The sequence below is a fragment of the Jaculus jaculus genome, chromosome 4 (assembly GCF_020740685.1).
Source record: "Jaculus jaculus isolate mJacJac1 chromosome 4, mJacJac1.mat.Y.cur, whole genome shotgun sequence".
NCBI classification, from domain to species: Eukaryota; Metazoa; Chordata; class Mammalia; order Rodentia; family Dipodidae; genus Jaculus; species Jaculus jaculus.
The window spans coordinates 101,669,713-101,688,613 of record NC_059105.1 but is presented as its reverse complement, the minus strand read 5'-3'; the positions used below and the strand labels follow the sequence as shown (position 1 = coordinate 101,688,613).

The 18,901-nt window shown below is 40.7% G+C and overlaps 1 pseudogene; it reads right to left on the bottom strand.

The window, feature by feature from the left end:
• Positions 1-10,346: 10,346 nt before the first annotated feature.
• On the bottom strand, positions 10,347-11,330 carry LOC101604712 (annotated as a pseudogene).
• Between the last annotated feature and the right edge of the window lie 7,571 nt (positions 11,331-18,901).

Sequence of the window (18,901 nt, the reverse complement as noted above, 5' to 3'; positions counted from 1 at the left end):
TCGCTGACTCTATTCTTGAGAGCCTCTAGCGAGTTTTGGACTGGTTCAATTCAGTTTGCATTTTCTCCTACTTTCCTATGTATCGCCACCATCACTTTGTCCAGCTCCCTTTTTGTCTCATTTTCTGATTTTCTTGATGATTCTTGGAAATCATCCTTGCATTTCTTTATGTTTTCATTTAGTGTGGCCAGCTGATTTTTAAATTCCTCTTTTTTTTCACTTTCCTCAACTCTCTTAGCTCTCTTTGAATTCCTTCCACTGTCTCATCATATTGCTCTAGCTTAGTGATGGTAGCATCCACACGATTATCTGTCCTTTGTAGCTTTCCTGCAAGTTCTAGCAGTAGGTTGGTCAGGGTTCATTATTCATTGCTTCCACTTGATGTTCTGATCCTAAACACTCTTCTGTGTTTTGGTTAGATATAATCCTTGTTGGACTGGGTAATCTGTCTGGAATTTCTTGCATTTTATTTTTCGTGTTATTTCTTTTGTGCTGTGTTTTACCCATGTCAGTGTATGGGCAGGTAGATGGGTGGAGCAGCCTGGGATCTAGCTTAATGAGAATCCAAGGCAGCCTGGGGCAGTTGCGAGCAGCCTGGGTTTTTGCTGTCTCTTGCCAAATCCGCCTATCTATAGCTTGACAGGGGTGCCAGAGTTGCCTGAATTCTCACCCAGTAATGCACGTAAGCTTCCTGCCTTCAAGTTTGAAAGGGGACTGAGGTAGCAAGCCCTGAGGCTGCCCAAACTCTGTCTGTGAACACTGGGACCTGGAAACAGTCTGCGCTTTCCTGCCTCAGGGGAGTGGGGGATGGGTGGCGATGTACAGGTAGGGGATTGCACCTGTGCTGGTGCTAGTGACTCAGTGTGGACTTGTGTGTTCCTTGCTGTGGGACTGGACCTGCTCCACATGCAATTGTAGTGCAGAGGCAGCTGATGTGGGTACGGGATCAGGACACAGCAGAGGCTGACCTGCAGCAAGTGATGGGAGCACAGCAGCAGGGGATCTGACAGCCACCTACTCATGGCAGAGGTGGCCCCTGCAGGCCTGCAAACCGAGCACTACGTGGCTGGTCAACTCGCAGGATCAGAGAACAAGGGTGGAGGTCGGAGGTCACAGCTTCAGCGCAGCAGGCTGGCAGGCATCGCTGGTGGGTGCCCGGTCAGAGCACCGCCTCGCGGGGCGTGCAGGGGGTGTTTGGGGAGTAACGTGACATACGGTGTGCGCGGGGGGCATGGGGCGTGCGTGCCTCATGGTACACGGAGGTTGTGGGCACGCGGAGCTCACAGCCCGAGGGTCTGCCGGTGCACAGGGCATGCCGGGTCGTGCCGGGATGCGGCGGGTCGCGGCGGGGAATGGGGGTCACAGGGCGCCGGGGATGTGTGTTTCCCTGTGTTTCCCCAATCTGTGCCCTCCCACTTGCAAAAAGATCCTAATTGCCCTTGAATACTTGCCTTTTTTTTCCCCCTGGTATCTGGAGTGCAGCTAGGCGTTCACCATCTTGGCCGCAAGTCTCAATAAAGTAAAATTTGAGTAGTAATGATCAATTATATTTCAAATTTTTATCATAGTTTCTAAAGCTAACATATTTCACTGATATCTTACTATAAATCTTGAATAAAATAGTTAACATTTATATGTATGCTCAACTGCTCAACCTTATTAAAAATTATACAACACAGTCATATATGTATATGTATGTATATGTATATATGTGTGTTTTATATGAGATGGCTCAACCCTACTAATAGACATTATGATAATTATGTTTTTTGCTTTTCATCAATTACTTCCAGAATAATGATAGACTAGAATTTCATAGTAACTAGATATTTAATTACTTGAACTTGAAAATACTGCTACTACCACATTTTCATTTATATATATTTGGGTTTCATTAAGGTATTGTTTTAATTCTCATCATTTAGGATCATGTGGAGGTTTGAAGCAGATGTCCCCATAAACTTGTGTGTTTTGAATACTTGGTCTCCCACTGATGACAATTTTGTAGGTGATATCATGCTGGAGGTGGCAGGTATATTGGACTTAAAGGTCTTATAGTCAGTTCCCTTTTCTGCTGTTGTTTGCTATTTGCTGTGGCAGAGGTGATGTCTAGTCTCTACTCATGCCATGCTTTGCCCTGCCATCATGAGACTTCCTCTCATGACCGTAAGCCAAAATAAACAACTTCCCTCCTTTAAGCTGCTTTGGTTTGAATGCTTTACCCTAGAATTGAGAAAGTAACTACCACAGACCACTAAAAACCTTTGTAAGATACAATTCAGTGTTTTCCTCGCAGGAACAAAAGTGTCTTTTCTATATGTAGTTAAGCATGTACAGAAAATTCTGAACTTTGTACCTAACTCTGAGACAATGTACTTACACAAAGTAATACATCTGATGTAAAGACTTTTTTTTATATATATTTCCAGTTGGATTTATTATAATTTCTGATCTATGAGAGAAAAACTGTAACAACCACTAAATGCTAAGAAAGGTACATGTTTTCATAATTTTTTTTATCTAATCAGTAATAATATATTTGTTTTCAATAATAATATATTTGTTTTCACCCCCATTTTTCCACTGTTCATACCATCCCTTTCTGCCCTGTGTTTGGTCTCCTCCATCATTCCAAATGTCCTCTTCTGTGCTTTGAAATGTATTCATGCACACATGCATGCGCTTCTCCTTCCTCTTTTGATCTATTTTACCCCTTCATGTTTCCTCTTACTATTTTCATGATCTACACACAAAGCACAAATAAACATATACACACAAAAATTAAATCTACATGGTGCTTATGAGAGGAAATATGTGGCATTTGTCTTTCTGAGTCTGGCTTGTTTTGTTTAATAATGCTTTCCAATTACATCCATATTCCTGCAAATGTCATGTCTTTACTTCTGAAAAAAATCCCATTTTGCATATGTAACATATTTTATTCATTCATCTGTTGGTGATATCTAGCCTGATTACATTTCTGAGCTATTGTGAATAGTGAAGTACTTAAGATAGATGTAGATGTGTACTTATGTTATGTTGAATTGGATTCTATCAGGTATATATGCAGAACTGGTAAAACTAGATCACATATTAGATCTACTTTTAGTTCTTTGAGGAACTTCCATTCTAATTCCCATAGAAACAAGACCAATTTAAATTCCCCTCAGCAGTGTATGATGTTTCCTTTTTCCTACATTTTAATGATTTCTTTTTACTTATGCTAACTATTGTTAGAAGAAATTAAATTTCAAGGCAATTTATGTTTGTTTGTTTATGTGTGTGGACATGCCAGATCCTCATGTCACCACATGAGGAATGCAATGGAATGCCAAACAGTTGCTTCAATATTGGAGCCTGGATTTAGTTGAGTGATTGGGAAGTTGAATGTGGGCCTAACAGGCTTTGCAAGCAAGCACAACTGAGTTGTCTCCCCAGCTCTTCAAAGCAATTTTAAATGGCATAATTCTGATTCTAACTGATGTTGAACATATTTATTTATTTATTTATTTATTTATTTATTTATTTATTTATTCATCTGGATGAAAAGAGAGAAGAGGAGCGGAGAGGAAAGAGAGAATAGACATACCAGGGCCTCTAGACACTGCCAGTACACTCCAGATGCATGCTTTACTTTGGGCATCTAGCCTTATGTGGGTACTAGGGAATTGAACCCAAGCCATTGGGCTTTGCAGGCCTCACCTTAGCAGTGGAGCCATCTCTCCATCCCTTGAACATGTTTTAAAATATTTATTACCCATTTATATTTCTTTGAGAACCATATATTCATATTCATTAAATGATATTTTTGTATTTAATTTTTAGTTGTTTATATATTTTAGATATTAATATCTTACTTGAAGTATCTTTGGCAAAGATTTCTTTTCTAATTATACAGGCTGATTCTTCACTCTTTATTTTATTATATTTTTTTCATTTGAGAGAGAGAGAGAGAATTGTTGTGCTAGGCACTCAGCCACCGTAGTTGAACACCAGATGTGTGCCCCACATAGTAAGCATGTATGACCTTGATCTTATCTCATCTTTCTGTGTCTAGCTTAGTGCGGCGAGCCCCTGTCCCACAGGAAAAGCACGACCAGCAAACAAGGATCCTTCTCGATCACACTTTATTGGAGAGCCTCTTGGTTAACAGGAAAGTTGATGGCGAGGGGCGAGGGGCGCAGGAGTGTAGCTGCTTTTATAGGGCAGAATACTATGGGACACCTGCTGATTGGCTGCCATAGGCTCACCCACCCACAGGAGCCACGGGATAGGCTCAGGACAAGGTGCATCAAGCGCATGCACAACCTCAAGGGAGGTTGCTGCCTAAATGAGGAAGTATTTACCTCAAGACTGGCGAGAATGGCATCTGCATTGGCTCCCTACAGTTCCCCCTTTTTTATTAACTTATGGCATAGCTCAGAAAAATAGCCACCTTCCCGATCAGGTCCGCACCTCATGATGTGTTGACCGATCAAGGGAAGAAGTTCAACCTCCCCTTCCTCAGTGCAATGGGACAGATCCCCTGAGAGTGCAAAGGCGGCGGTCAAACGAAAGCTACCAGGTCCCTGCCCATCCTCGTGCAATGGGTACTCTGAGACCCTGAGGGTGCAAGGGCCAGGGGAGCTATTTGCCTATTTAAAGCTGACAGCCAAATTTGGGGGGAGGAACCACTTTCCAAGGCAGCAAGCACTTGAGAAATGACCACCTTGTCCCTCTTGGTTTGGGTTCGCAGGCGGCAAATCAACCAGAGGCAAAGTACGCATACTCCCAGGCAGCACACTAGGAACATTCCCACTCCTACCCCTTCCTTAAAATGACAGATAGCAGGAAGCATTGGTGCAATTACTAAAAGAGAAGTTACTAAGAACGAACAGAAACGGTGGATGAACACACACCAGCGCAGGGGCAAAGGAAGTATTCCTCCCACAGCCATGTCCAATGTCATTAACACCCCCAGATGTATTGAGGCGCTTTCAAGACGCCCCTTCATCCTGTGTCCCTTCCTCTTCCACTTGATTCATGGATTCCAGGCACAGGAGGAAGATTATTCACTAGACCTTCATCATCTCCGCCCTGATGAACATCACTGTCTCCTGGACCCTCCTCCGGAGATCGCTTGACTGTCCTCATCAGCCGGGCTGGAACCCAATGAGGGGAATCCTGTTCCTGTGGAAAAACACAAACAGCTCCCCTGGATCTTATCACAACAAGATCCGGTCCTTTCCATTTATTATCTAAGACATCCTTCCACAACACCATCTCACTAGATGATTGAATCACATGTTGACTGTGCCTGTCAGCTGCACATTTATTATTATTATCCAAGATTAAAAAATTAAGGGTAAAAAGGGCTAAAGACACTCTTTCCTTGGGAGTTGTATTTTCCGTTATACCCCCTTTTTGTTTAAATAAAAGAACTTTTAGACTTTTATTGGCTCTTTCTACTATACCTTGACCTTGTGGGTTGTAAGGAAGGCCAGTGGTATGTGCAACCTGCATTTGGGCACAGAAGGCTCGAAAGCCACCAGATGAGTACGCTGGGCCATTATCAGTTTTTAGGCGGTGTGGCTTTCCCCAAGCAGCCCAGGCCTCTAGGCAGTGAGTTTTTACATGAGAGACCTTTTCACCTGCCAATGGTGAGGCAAAAATAATACCTGAGCACGTGTCCACTGAGACATGTAGGTATTTTAATCTTCCAAACTCTGGAAGATGTGTCACATCCATTTGCCAAAGGTCTCCAGGACGTAGGCCTCGAGGGTTAACGCCCACATGTGGGGAGGGTAAAAAGGTGACACAAGACTGACAAGATTTTACAATGTCTCGTGCTTCATTTCTGGAAATGAGAAATTTGAGTTTTAAAGTATTTGCAGGCACATGATATAATCTATGAAATTCTATAGCTGAAGCCTTAGGATCTCCTAAGGAGACCATGGCCAGCCTGGTAGCCCGATCTATCAGGTCATTAGCCTGTGACAGGGGTCCAGGCAGCAATGAATGGGCTCGGATATGAGAAACATGAAATGGGCAAGTTCTCTGCTGAATTAAAGATTGAAGTTGTAATAGAATATTGGACACTGAACTAGAGGAGCGAACTGAAGCTGCGATCTCTAAATTAGCCACTGCATTGGCCACATACAAGGAATCTGTAAACAAATTAAAGGAAGTGGGAAATGTCTGAAATACCTCCAAGACTATTAAGCATTCAACAATCTGAGGAGAGTCAGGTCTGAACATTCTTACTATAGGCTCCGATCCCTGTACCAGGTAGGCCCCACGACCAGACTTTGAACCATCAGTAAAGATGGCAGGGGCTGATGTAATAGGCTCCTGAACAGTGATTTTAGGAAAGTAAACCAGATTATTTTCAACAAAAGACAAAATAGGGCTCTTTGGATAATGATTATCTATGACATTTGGGAAAGCACACATGAGAATGTTCCAATCATCCACAGTGCCAGACAAAACTTCTACCTGTTCCTTAGTATAGGGGATGATGAGTTTGTCAGGCAGCTTTGTAAAGTGTATTAAGCAATATTTAAGCCCCGAACAAGCCTGTTGGGCTACCAGCTGCGGAAAATATTGGAGAGTGTGGCTCCCAAGGAGTTTTTTTCCCTTTTTTTTTCTTTCTCTTGAAGCCATAATAGAATCCCCTCCTAGCGGAGGCCAGCCTCGACCAGGTTTTTGTTTTAATGAAGCGGCATGTGTCCCCAGGGGTGTTATGGGGTGGGGGTGCGGAAGGCTCTAGGGACTGTAAAGGACTACACCCTTGGCCTTTAGGCCCCTTTGTTTGCTCCCTTTGATGACAGGCGGTGGCCTCCTTTAGTCTTTCCTCTTTCCCTTTAAATAATTCTTCTTCTTCCTCCTCTGCAGAATCGGAGTTAGCCTCCTTATCTGTGTTAAGTACATTTGCATGTGTAAGCTCCTCAATGGGAGGATAGAACCTGTTAAAGGCTCCTCTTTCCCCCTCGGGGGCGGGGGAGCAATTATAGATTTTACCTGTTTCTCTGAGCTCACCTTTTAAACTTTTTTCTTTGTTTAATCCCTTCTTTTTTATTTTTTTTCTTTTTCTAGGCCTAGTTTTTGACTCCCCATTTGAATCTGACTCAGAAACACTATCCTGATGTCTTGCGAGAATTTCTCGTCCCCTTCTAATAAATTCCATGTGGTTTTCTTTAGAATTGCCCATGTTGCACTCACAGCAAACAATAAAGACAACAACCCACACAGGAATGAAAATAAGAAGGACCAGGTAGGGATCTAAGTAAAAAAACATTATGACTGGGGATGACTTACCGACGTCTTCCTCTCCGACGTCTTCCTCTCCGTGTGTCAAGTTCTGGATCCTCTTCGGCCCCTCGCCCGGTGACCACAAAACACCCAGCGTTCCCGGGTTTCGGCACCGCTTTGCGGCGAGCCCCTGTCCCACAGGAAAAGCACGACCAGCAAACAAGGATCCTTCTCGATCACACTTTATTGGAGAGCCTCTTGGTTAACAGGAAAGTTGATGGCGAGGGGCGAGGGGCGCAGGAGTGTAGCTGCTTTTATAGGGCAGAATACTATGGGACACCTGCTGATTGGCTGCCATAGGCTCACCCACCCACAGGAGCCACGGGATAGGCTCAGGACAAGGTGCATCAAGCGCATGCACAACCTCAAGGGAGGTTGCTGCCTAAATGAGGAAGTATTTACCTCAAGACTGGCGAGAATGGCATCTGCATTGGCTCCCTACAGCTTAGGTGGGATCTGGAGAGTCAAACATGGGTACTTAAGCTTCACAGGCAAGCACCTCAATAGCTGAGCCATCTCTCCAGCTCTGATTCTTTATTCTTATTAATCATTTTCTTCTCTGTGAATAAACTTGTTAATTTCATGTACTCACATTTGTCATTTTTAGGGATTATTCTCTGTGCTATGCCAGTTCCTTTTAGATAGTCTTTGCCTATGTCTATGAATTTTTAAATAAATGCTGATGAGGATGTGGAGAATTAGGAATCTCCATCCACTGTTGGTGGGAAAGTAAGAGGGTACAACCACTTTGGAAGGCAATATGGAGACTCCCGAAAAAGCTGACTATAGTGTTACCAACAGACCCAGTTATTCCCTTATTGGGCATCTACCCTAAAACCTTTAAACCACGGTTCAGAGAGATTTGCTCAACCATGTTTATAGTGGCTCAATTCATAATAGCTAAGAGCTGGAATCAACCCAGATGTCCATCACTAGAAGAATGGATGACTAAGATGTGGTATATCTACACAGTGGGATTCTACATAACAGTAAGAAAAAATGACACAATGAAATTTGAGGAAAAATGGTTGAACCTAGAACAGATCATTCTCAGTGAAGTTACCCAATCACAGAAAGATAATCACTGCATAGTATCACTCATTTAGAGCACCTAACCTGAATCTATGCAAGATGCTAACATACCCAGTAAGCATCTCGAGAGCTAGACAATAGGGTGGGAGGGAAGGGAGGGGAGGGCAAGAGAGGGGTTGGGACACACAAATTTAGACCCAAATGGCAATGGTACAATAAAATTCTACATCTTAAAAGGCAGACCAGATGGTTGAACCTTCACCAGGCCCTTGAGAGAACAACTGAGCCACAAAATACTGGAGAGGGTATGATGAAGACTGACCTTAATCTTCTACAGTTTCTTTCTTTCTCTCTCTCTCTCTCTCTCTCTCTCTTTGCTCTATCTCTTTTATATTAGTTATCTTTTTCTTCCTTTTCATAGTGGGCACTGTCCTGTAACTCCCAGTACCAGCATGTGGCTATCATCCACAATGAGCTTTTGATCAGAGAGACCTACAAGGTTTCCTAAAGGAAAGACAGATTTCTGTCAGAGTACTTGATGACCCACAAAAGGTTAGTGGTAAGACTCTACTGCTGAAGACACCATATGTAGTTGATACATACAATGGAATGACATGGCTGGAAACTGAAAGAGAGTCATTCTCCAGACAGCGTGTCTAGTGCTAGAAGGTGCTACATGGGTGATTTGGGGAAAATGACCAATATCTCTGCAAGCCACTCATGGTCTAATCTACTTAGCAGCAAATAACCTGTCATGATTCTCACACAAGTGCAATAGTGGCACACAGCCATGGTGGGGAACCAACTGCTCTTGATTTGGCTAACTGTTCCTCTCAGTGGTATGGGACCCATAGCTGGAGCTAGGAAACAAGTCAGAACCATATCCAAACATGAGCCTGCTCTCCATTATCAAGCTACAACCAATCATGGGCTACAAGAGGGCCTACACTTATTGAATTCTCTATATATTAAAAAAATAAGGGTTATCCCATTTGTCTGGTGCTAACTTTATTCTCCATTGGAGAATATGCTTCTCTTTTTCAGATAGAAGCAGATATTGAGGAGAGAACCACCCCATCATACCTCAAAAGGGCCCCAGCTGAAACTAACAATAATTGGTGAAACAAGCAAGGGTCCTGTTTTCTTGGTGAACCAGGTACCAGCTCCAGGGTGAAGAAGATCGATACAGAAAATAGTCAACTCCTACCAAATCAGATATCCAGAGTCCCAGAGGCCCCTAACACCTCATCACTGAAGCAAACAAAAAATGAACCCAACATGGCCCAGTGAAATTTTGCAGAAGAGGGGGTGGAAAGAATGTTAGAGCCACACGTTGGGTCATGATACGCAGAGACACTTCTACCCATAACTGTGGGCTAACTCCACAGTGCATAACCCATACACATCAACAAGGAGGGGCCAGGGGGAGGGGTAGGACATGAATGAACCTAGCAATGGTACCAACTTGACTGTATTCACTGAGTCCAAAACTAATTAATAAATGTTTTTAAAAGGAATAGATAGATAGATAGATAGATGATACACACACACACACACACACACACACACACACACATCTATGTAGAAATTTTATTTGGATACTTTGTGTGTAGGTACCATCATTTCCTTCCTCCCTGTCCCCATTCCACTGAGACCTCCCTTTTTAAAGATTTATCTGTTTTTTATCTAATTTTATTTATTTTTTATTTTTTTTAAGTTTTAAACCAATTTAATGTTAAGAGTCTACATAAGGTAGAGAATACAAGCCATATACTATAATTTTATATACACAAAAGAAATACACAACAACAGTAAAATATTATGAAGGATGAACCATTAGGTAAACTTTAAAAGGGTGTTTTCCATCTCTGCATTAACTATGTAATCCGATGATTCTCTACCAGTTTAATTTATAAAGTGTCTATGGCATTACAGTGAGACTCTACCAATTTCAAAAAAAAACAATATGAAATCCCACCAAGAAAAAAAAAAAAAAACAGTCTGTGATCAAATATCACTCATTTTCATGCCCCCACATGGGAAGTAGTAAGAGAGTGTCTGTAGGAGGACAGCTTATTATCTGCTCCTCCACTCAGAAGTAGCCCTGTATCTGCCCAGTCCACATTTAGGACTTTATCTTCTTGAGCAGCCAAATCATACACAGGAGCCTTACAACTTCTTGTGTCCCACAGCTTGGCAATATTATCTAAACAGCCTGAAATCAGCTACTGTTCATGGGTAGATGACAAGTTCACTCATGTGACCCAGCCTGTATGTGTCCTTAGGGATAATGACACCAAAAAACATCTTCAGTTTGAGGGTTCCAACATCTGATATGCCTATCTGTGCTTCCAGATGCCAAACATTTACAAAGTGTAGACTAGGAAATACAATTAAACACTTTGTTTCCCAACAAAGTTGACTTAAGACTGCCAGACTCAACATCTCACATTCTAATTGTGTGGTCCCAAGACACACTGCAGATTTCCTCAGCATCTGACCACAGTACTGACGAAACTGCTTCTGTGTGGTCAGAGAGGGTCACTATGGGAGTCCTTGTTAGTCCCAACTGCTCTGTTTTCTGTTTCTTTCTTGGAGGATCTGTAAACTCCTCCATTCCATCTTCTTTATCTGTTGGGACTTTAGACCAGATTTCTAGCACCTTATCCCAAGAAGAACTGCAAAATTTAGTTCCTGAGCTATCAACAGCTGTGGAGTCTACCCTTTTGGCATGACCTCTGCAGCAGTGCTGGGCTTTCACCTTGTTCCTCTCCACATTCCACTCCCACAGGAGGATTGTCTGACCTAGAGAGGCACTCAGGAGACAGCAAGACAAACTATCTTTTTTTTTTTTTTTTTAACCTAAGCCACATCTTTCACAACATTTATATGTCCTGCAACTGCCATTATTGACTTTCTTTCCAAGGACCAGATTTGAGAAGTCTTATCATAAGAACCAGTTAAGATCCATTCCTCTGCCCCTTTGATTGAACTGATCCAGTCATCATGGAACATGCATTGCTCTGGCTGGGGTGCAGTGTATTTCTCCACATATTTGAGCTCCACAACCTCTTCTGATGAAATGTTCTCCAGTTTCATGTGCTTGATCAAGGGCATTTGCAGTAACTGGACCTTGATTAGGAAATCAAACTCTACATGCTGGGCAACTCGTCTTTGGCTTGCAGTAGTTTATTAATGATGCTACTGAGGTCGGCAATTTCAGAGGTGGCAGTAATTGAGATGGACATATCATCTAATGTGTATTTCTTGCTTTCAGTGAAAAAGCATGCCTGGAGCTAAAACATGGTGGGGAGCACACACGAGACTTATCTGCAAAAATGCATGGATTACTAGCTCAAAAATTACATGGTGTCCCCCGGTGAGTGAGACCTGAGACCTACACATTTCAGCTACTTTCTTCCTTAGGGTTTCCATGTCAGGAACCTACAATTCTTATTTTTTTTAAAAATATTTAATTTTAGAGAATGTTCCATGTGCTGCTGAGAAAAATGTATATTGTGCAACATTTGGATGGAATGTTCTGTAGCTATCTGTTAGGTCCATTTGTTCCATTACATCATTTAATTCAGATATCTGTGTTTATTTTTTGCTGGGATGACCTGTCAATCGGTGAGAGTGGGGTATTGAAGTCTCCCACTACAATTGCATTTGATGTTACCTGTGACCTTAAGTCTAATAGTGTTAGTTTCATGAAACTGGGAGCCCCAATGTTAGGTGAATATATGTTTAGGATTGTAATTTCCTCCTGCTGGAGTGTTCCTTTAATCAGTACAAAATGACCTTCTTTATCTTTCTTTGCTAATGTTTGTTTGAAGTCTATCCTGTCAGATAATAGGATAGCAACCCTTGCTTGTTTCCTAGGCCCATTTCCTTGAAATACCATTTTCCATCCTTTCACCCTAAGGCAGTGTCTATCTTTTATTGAGAGATCAGTTTCCTGGAGGCAACAAATGGCAGGATTCTGCCTTTTAACCCAGTCTGCAAGCCTGTGTCTTTTGGATGGTGCATTGAGGGCATTGATATTAAGAGTTCTTATTGAAAGGTATGCATTTATCCTTGCTATTTTTCTTATTTTTTAGTGTTTCTTGTTTTCCCTTTACTCATTTGCTTTAACTGTTATTTGAATGAGTGCAATAGTGGCATGTATACTCTGGGGGAAACCAACTGCTCTCTAATTGGACTGAAGGCCCACTCTGTGGGAGGGAACACATTCCTGGTACTGCAAATATAACCAAAAGCCTATGGCACAAGAGGTCATGAGCTTTAGGGGTATAAAGCCTACTCTTGTCTGGATAAATGCATATATTACTCTCACCAAATTGCCCTGAAATCACTACACTTAATGACCATACACATAAATTAGTGTTACTCTCATTTCTGGTGAGAGAAGCTTTTCTTTTCAGATGGCAATGACCACTGGGATGGCCCAAAAGGCAACATAGTGCTGAAAAGAAGGGACGGAGGAGTGTCCAGCAGTGAAACATCTCACACCCTCCAAGGCTCAGGGTCAATTGTGGAAGAAGTGGCAGACAGATTGCAAGAGCCAAAGGAAGTGCACCACTCTCTACATGCAACTGTCCAGACAGAATTTGGCCTCTATATCCAAGACCTCACAGTGCCTAGCAAACCAACACAAAACCCTCATAATAGGAGAAAAAGATGATGACATCAAATTAAAAGAGAGCCTAATGGAAAGAGGAAAGGGATATGATGGCAAACAGAGCTATGAAGGAGAAAGTGGGGGAGGGGAGGGGAAGGGAGGGAAATATCATGGTTTGTTGTCTGTAAGTATAGGAGTTGTCAATAAGAATATACTAAAAATATACATTTCATTTTAATTTATTTCTTTGAAAGAGAGGAAGAAGCAGATAGAGAGAATGGGTATTTCAGGGCATCCAGCAGCTGTAAATAAACTCCAGATTCATGTACCACTTTGTGCACCTGGCTTTATGTGGGTTCTGGGAAATTGAACTTGGGTCCTTTGGCTTTTCAGGCAAGTGCTTTAATTCACTGAGAAGTCTTTCCAGCCCTATATATAATTTTTAAAGTGTTATCTTGCCTTATGGAGTTTAATTCATACTTAATGGATTTTGTGTAGTGTGGGACATATGTATCTGGTTTCTTCTATATGCAGTTTTCCCAGCACCATTTGTTTATGAGGCTGTCTTTTATCCAAGATATGATTTTGCTAATTAGGTGGCACCATAGCTGTGTGGGTTTAATTCTAATCCAGTATTTATTTCAGTTACTCTACATTTCTCTTTTTATGCCTACATCATGCTATTCTGTTTCCATGGCATTGTAATATAATTTGAGATCATATAGTGAGATACCACCATCATTCTTTTTTTTGTTTGGTCTTGCTTTGGTGATTTGGAGATCTTTGGCACTTCTATGTGAAAATTGGTCTGTTTTCTTGTTTTTTGAAGGATGTCATTGGTATTTTTGTGGGTATTGGTTGAAACCATAAACTCCTTTTGATAATATAGCCTTCTTTGCCATAGTAATTGTGCCAATCTTTGAACATAGGATATCTTTCTAACTCCTATTTTTTTTTTCAATTTCTCCTGTGTCTTTGAGTTTTCATTATAGAAGTCTTTGAGTTCCTGTGCCACATTTATCTGTAATATTTATTTATTTATTTATTTGTTAGTTTTGTACTCAGCAAATACAGTCAAATTGGTACCATTGTTAGGTTCATCCATATACTACCCCCTCCCCCTGGCCCCTCCTTGTTGAGGTATATGGGTCATGCATTGTGGAGTTAGCCCACAGTTATGGATAGGATAAATGTTTCTGCATATCATGACCCAAGATGTGGCTCTGACATCCTTTCCATTCCCTCTTCTGCAAATTTCCCTGAGCCGTGTTGGGTTGATTTTTGGTCTACTTCAGTGATGAGGTGTTGGGGGCCTCTGGGTCTCTGGATCTCTGATTTGTAGGAGTTGATTTTTCTCTGTGTTGATCTCCTTCATCCTTGTGCTGGTACCCAGTTCACCAAGAAAACAGCACACTTGCTTGTTTCGCCAATTGTTCTTAGTTTCAGCCAGGGCCTTTTTGAGGTATGATGGGGTGGCTCTCTCCTTAGGATCTATATATATCTGAAAAAGAGAAGCAGATTCTCCAATGGAGAGTAAGTTAGCACCAGACAAATAAGATAACCCTTATTTTTTTACAGAGAATTTAATAGTTGTAGACCCTATTGTAGCCCATGATTGATGGTAACTTGATAATGGAGAGCAGGCTCATGTTTGGATATGGTTCTGACATGTTTCCTACATCTAGCCATGGGTCCTGTACCACTGAGGGGAGCAGTTAGCCAAATCAAGAACAGTTGGTTTCCCCCACGGCTATGCACCACTATTGCATTTGTGTGAGAATTTTTTAAAACTATTGTAAATGAGATTATTTTTCTAGTTACTTTCTCAGCAATGTCATATGCAATTTTTGAAAATTATCTACTGAGTTAAAATTCACCTTATATAGTTAAAGCTGTCACAGTAGTATAACGTGTAAGGGCTTAATATATCTAATACCTCTTTAGAAACAAATAAAATCTGTAATGAGGAATAAATATCTTCACAACCTCTATTTTTAATTGAATTTTAATAATGTAGCACACGTTTTATTATTGTTTTAGAATTATTCTTCTAAAAATAGAAATCATGCAACTTATATACTTTTACTTCCAATCACATGGTGTTACTTCTTGTGCATCAAGATTCAGTGTCTCAAAAATCATGCCTTGATGAGTCACAATGAGTTGAGTATAACTGAATATAATGGCTCCAAAGTGATCTGAGTTATATCAAGACAATTTGCCATTTGATGTTGGCTTTCAGTAACATTTTCTTGGCCTTTCACAGTGGTGTTTTTTAAAATGAATTTTCACTTTCCAAGAATATCCAATGACCTCTAAATTCACTTTGAAAAGAAAAAGGGGGAGACATTGCTTCTTTTGCTTAACTGCTTTGACAAATGTGAGAAAAAGAAATCCAATCTAAATGAAAGTTATTTCTCAGGTTTAGACTAAAAATGTTGGTTTAATTTCTAATAACAATATTACTAATATTTTTAAATATTAGAATGGGATATCAAAGTATGTTGGATATTTGGGGCCTTTCTCTGATTATTATGTACTCTGCTCATTGTAGAGTTGTTTTTTGTCCACTTATATATGAGAATCATTTTATCAGATTATCTTAAAGGAACTATTGTTATGTCATATTTGCTATGGCTCTACTTATGACATGAAGATATCTTAATAATCTATATACTTTTATTGTTTTGGGGTTATAATATTACTTTAGAATATGTTTTTTTTTATTTCTATATCATTCATTATCATTTAACTTTTTATTATAAATCTGTAGAAAGATTAACCAATAACCAACTGTGTTACCATGATAATACAGAATTTCAATAAAACAAATGAACTGAATTTTGTGTTCTCAGAAAATATTTCTTTATGTCTTAACTCCTAGCAGTACATAATGTTACCATCTTTGGAAACTATGTCATCACAAAAACACACAGAGAAAATCTATTTAAAATGAGTTAGGTCATTTGAATGAATCAAAATTTAATTTGCCTGATATTTCAATTCAAAATATCAAGGGATATTTGAGCACAGAGACAGATGTACACAGAATAAGATGATATGAACAGACTGGGTAATATACAATCAAACCTACAAAAGGACAAAGACAGATTTCCACCACTGGAAGAGTAAGCCTGGCTCTGCTGACACCTGGATGGTCAACTCAAGTCTTCAGTCCTTGGAAGAACAAGCCCCTACTGTTTGATGGGACACCTGTGCCAACTTTTTTTTTTTTTAATTTAATTTATTAGTTTTCTTTTCAGTAAATACAGGCAGTTTGGTACCATTATTTAGGCTCATCTGTGATCTACCTCCTCCCATTAGACCCTCCTTGTTATTGAAAATGGGTCGTGCATTGTGGAGTTAGCCCCCAGTTATTAGTATGATAAATGTCTCTGAAAATCATGACCCAACATGTAACTCTGACATTCTTTCCGCCCCCTCTTCCGCAAGATTTCCCTGAGCCATGTTGGGTTCATTTTTGGTCGGCTTCAGTGCTGAGGTGTTGGGGGCCTCTGAGGCTCTGGCTCCCTGATTTGGTAGGAGTTGATTTTTCTCTGCATTGATCTCCTTCCCCTTTGTGCTGGTATCCAGTTCACAGGAAAACATCACCCTTGCTTATTTCGCCAGTTGTCCTTAGTTTCAGTTGGGCCCCTTCTGAGGTATGTTGGGGCAGCTCTCTTCTTAGGATATGCATCTATCTGGAAAAGAGAAGCAGATTCTCCAACGGAGAGTAAGTTAGCACCCAGAAAATTGAGATAACACTTACTTTTTTGATAGACAGTTTGATAGGTGTAGGCCCTCTTATACCCCGTGATTGATGGTAGCTTGATATTGTAGAGTGGGCTTGTGTTTGGGTATGGTTCTGACTTGTTTCCCAGCTCCAGCTAAGGGTCTAGTACCACTGAGTGGATCAGTTAGCCAAATCAAGAGCAATTGATTCCTCACCATGGCTGTGTACCACTATTGCACTTGTGTGGGTATCACATCCGGTTAATTGTTGCTACTTAGGTTAAACAATGTGTTGCTTGGACAGATCTTGGTCACTTCCCCCAGTCGCCTATGTAGCGCCTTCTGTCACTGGACACACTGACTGTCTGGGGACTGACTCTCTCCTGGCTTCCAGCCATGTCATTCCATTTTGCGTGTCAGCTGCGTATGGAGTCTTCAGCAATAGGGTCTTACCACTGGCCTTTGGTGGGTCATCAATCACTCTGACAGAAGTCTGTCATTGTTTTGGGAAACCTTGTAGGTTTCTCTGATCAAAAGCTCATTGTGGATTGTAGGCCCAAGCTGGAAGTGGGGGTTACAGGTCAGTGTCCACTAAGAAATTGAGGAAAAAGATAACTAATATACAAGAGTTAGAGAGGAGAGAGATAGAGGGGAGAGGGGGAGAGGGAGGGAAGGAAGATGTAGGAGATTTAGGTCAGTCTTGATCCTACCCTCTCCAGTGTCTTGTGGTCAGGTGTTTCCTGTAAGGGACTAGTGAAGGTTCAGTCATTTGGTCTGTCTTTTAGGAAGTAGAATTTTATGGTACCATTGCCGTTTGGGTCCGGATTACTGTTTTCCACCCTTTGATTCCCTCCCTGCCCTCCCATCCATCTTATTGTCTAGTTCATGAGGTACTTGCTGGGTATGTAAGGCATCTTGGGCAAATTCAGGTTAGGTGTTGCAGATGAGTGAGACTATGTGTCGATTTTTTTTCTGTGATTGGGTAAGTTCGCTGAGAATGATCTGTTCCAGGTTCAACCATTTTTCCTCAAATTTCTTTATATCGTTTTTTCTTACTGCTGTATAGAATTCCATTGTGTAGATATACCACATCTTTGTTATCCATTCTTCTAATGATGGACATCTGGGTTGATTCCAGCTTTTAGCTATTACGAATTGAGCTGCTACAAACATGGTTGAGCAAATCTCTCTGGCTTTTGGTTTGAAGGTTTTAGGGTACATGCCCAGTAATGGTATAACTGGGTCTGTTGGTATTTGTATAGTCAGCTTTTTCAGGAGTCTCCATATTGCTTTCCAAAGTGGTTGTACCATCCTGCATTCCCACCAACAGTGAATGAGTGTCCCTGCTTCTCCACATCCTTGCCAGCATTTATTTTCATTTGACCTTTTGATGTTGGCTATCCTTATTGGGGTAAGGTGGAATCTCATAGTTGTTTTAATTTGCATTTCTCTGATGATTAGGGATGATGAACATTTTCTTAGGTGTGTGTTTGCCATTTGTATCTCTTCCTCTGTGTATTGCCTGTTTAACTCTGTGCCCCATTTTGTGAGTGGGGTATTTGTCTTCTTATTGTTTAGACTTTTGAGTTCTTTGTAAATTCTAGAGATAAGGCCTCTATCAGTTGGATAACCTGCAAATGTTTTTGATAAAAAGATATACATATAAGTCAGATTTTCCTCTATCATTGTTGACTGAGTTTTATTATGATAATGATTATTGATTAAAGTTTTGTATTTATTTCCCCACTAGATATAATCTATGGTTATACTACTATAGCATTGTTTTCTTGCCTACAAAATCATGAATTGTTATAAGTTGTACTGAGTTTTGGAATATATAAAAATGTTTTGTGCATTTAAATAAAATGTTAAGTGCACATATTCCTGAAAGAATATAGACTTTCACAGGATTTTATTGACAACCTATTATTTTCACAGATTATCTTATTTTTGATGAGAAATAAAGATGTTCTACACAGCATATTATGGTTCTTCACATTATATTCACGATCTCGTCTGCCCTCCTTACATATTCCTAGTGGAGTATATTACTGTTGTAAATACTTACTGAAAGGCAAATTTTAGCCCTGAATTTTGGTAGCTTGATGATGTAGGAGTTCAAATTATGCATGGTTAAACATATTTTGCAAGACAAATATACTCTTGACCAACTGCAACCTAAATGCAGAATTCTCAGTTCAACATTATTTAGATGAAGCTTCAAAA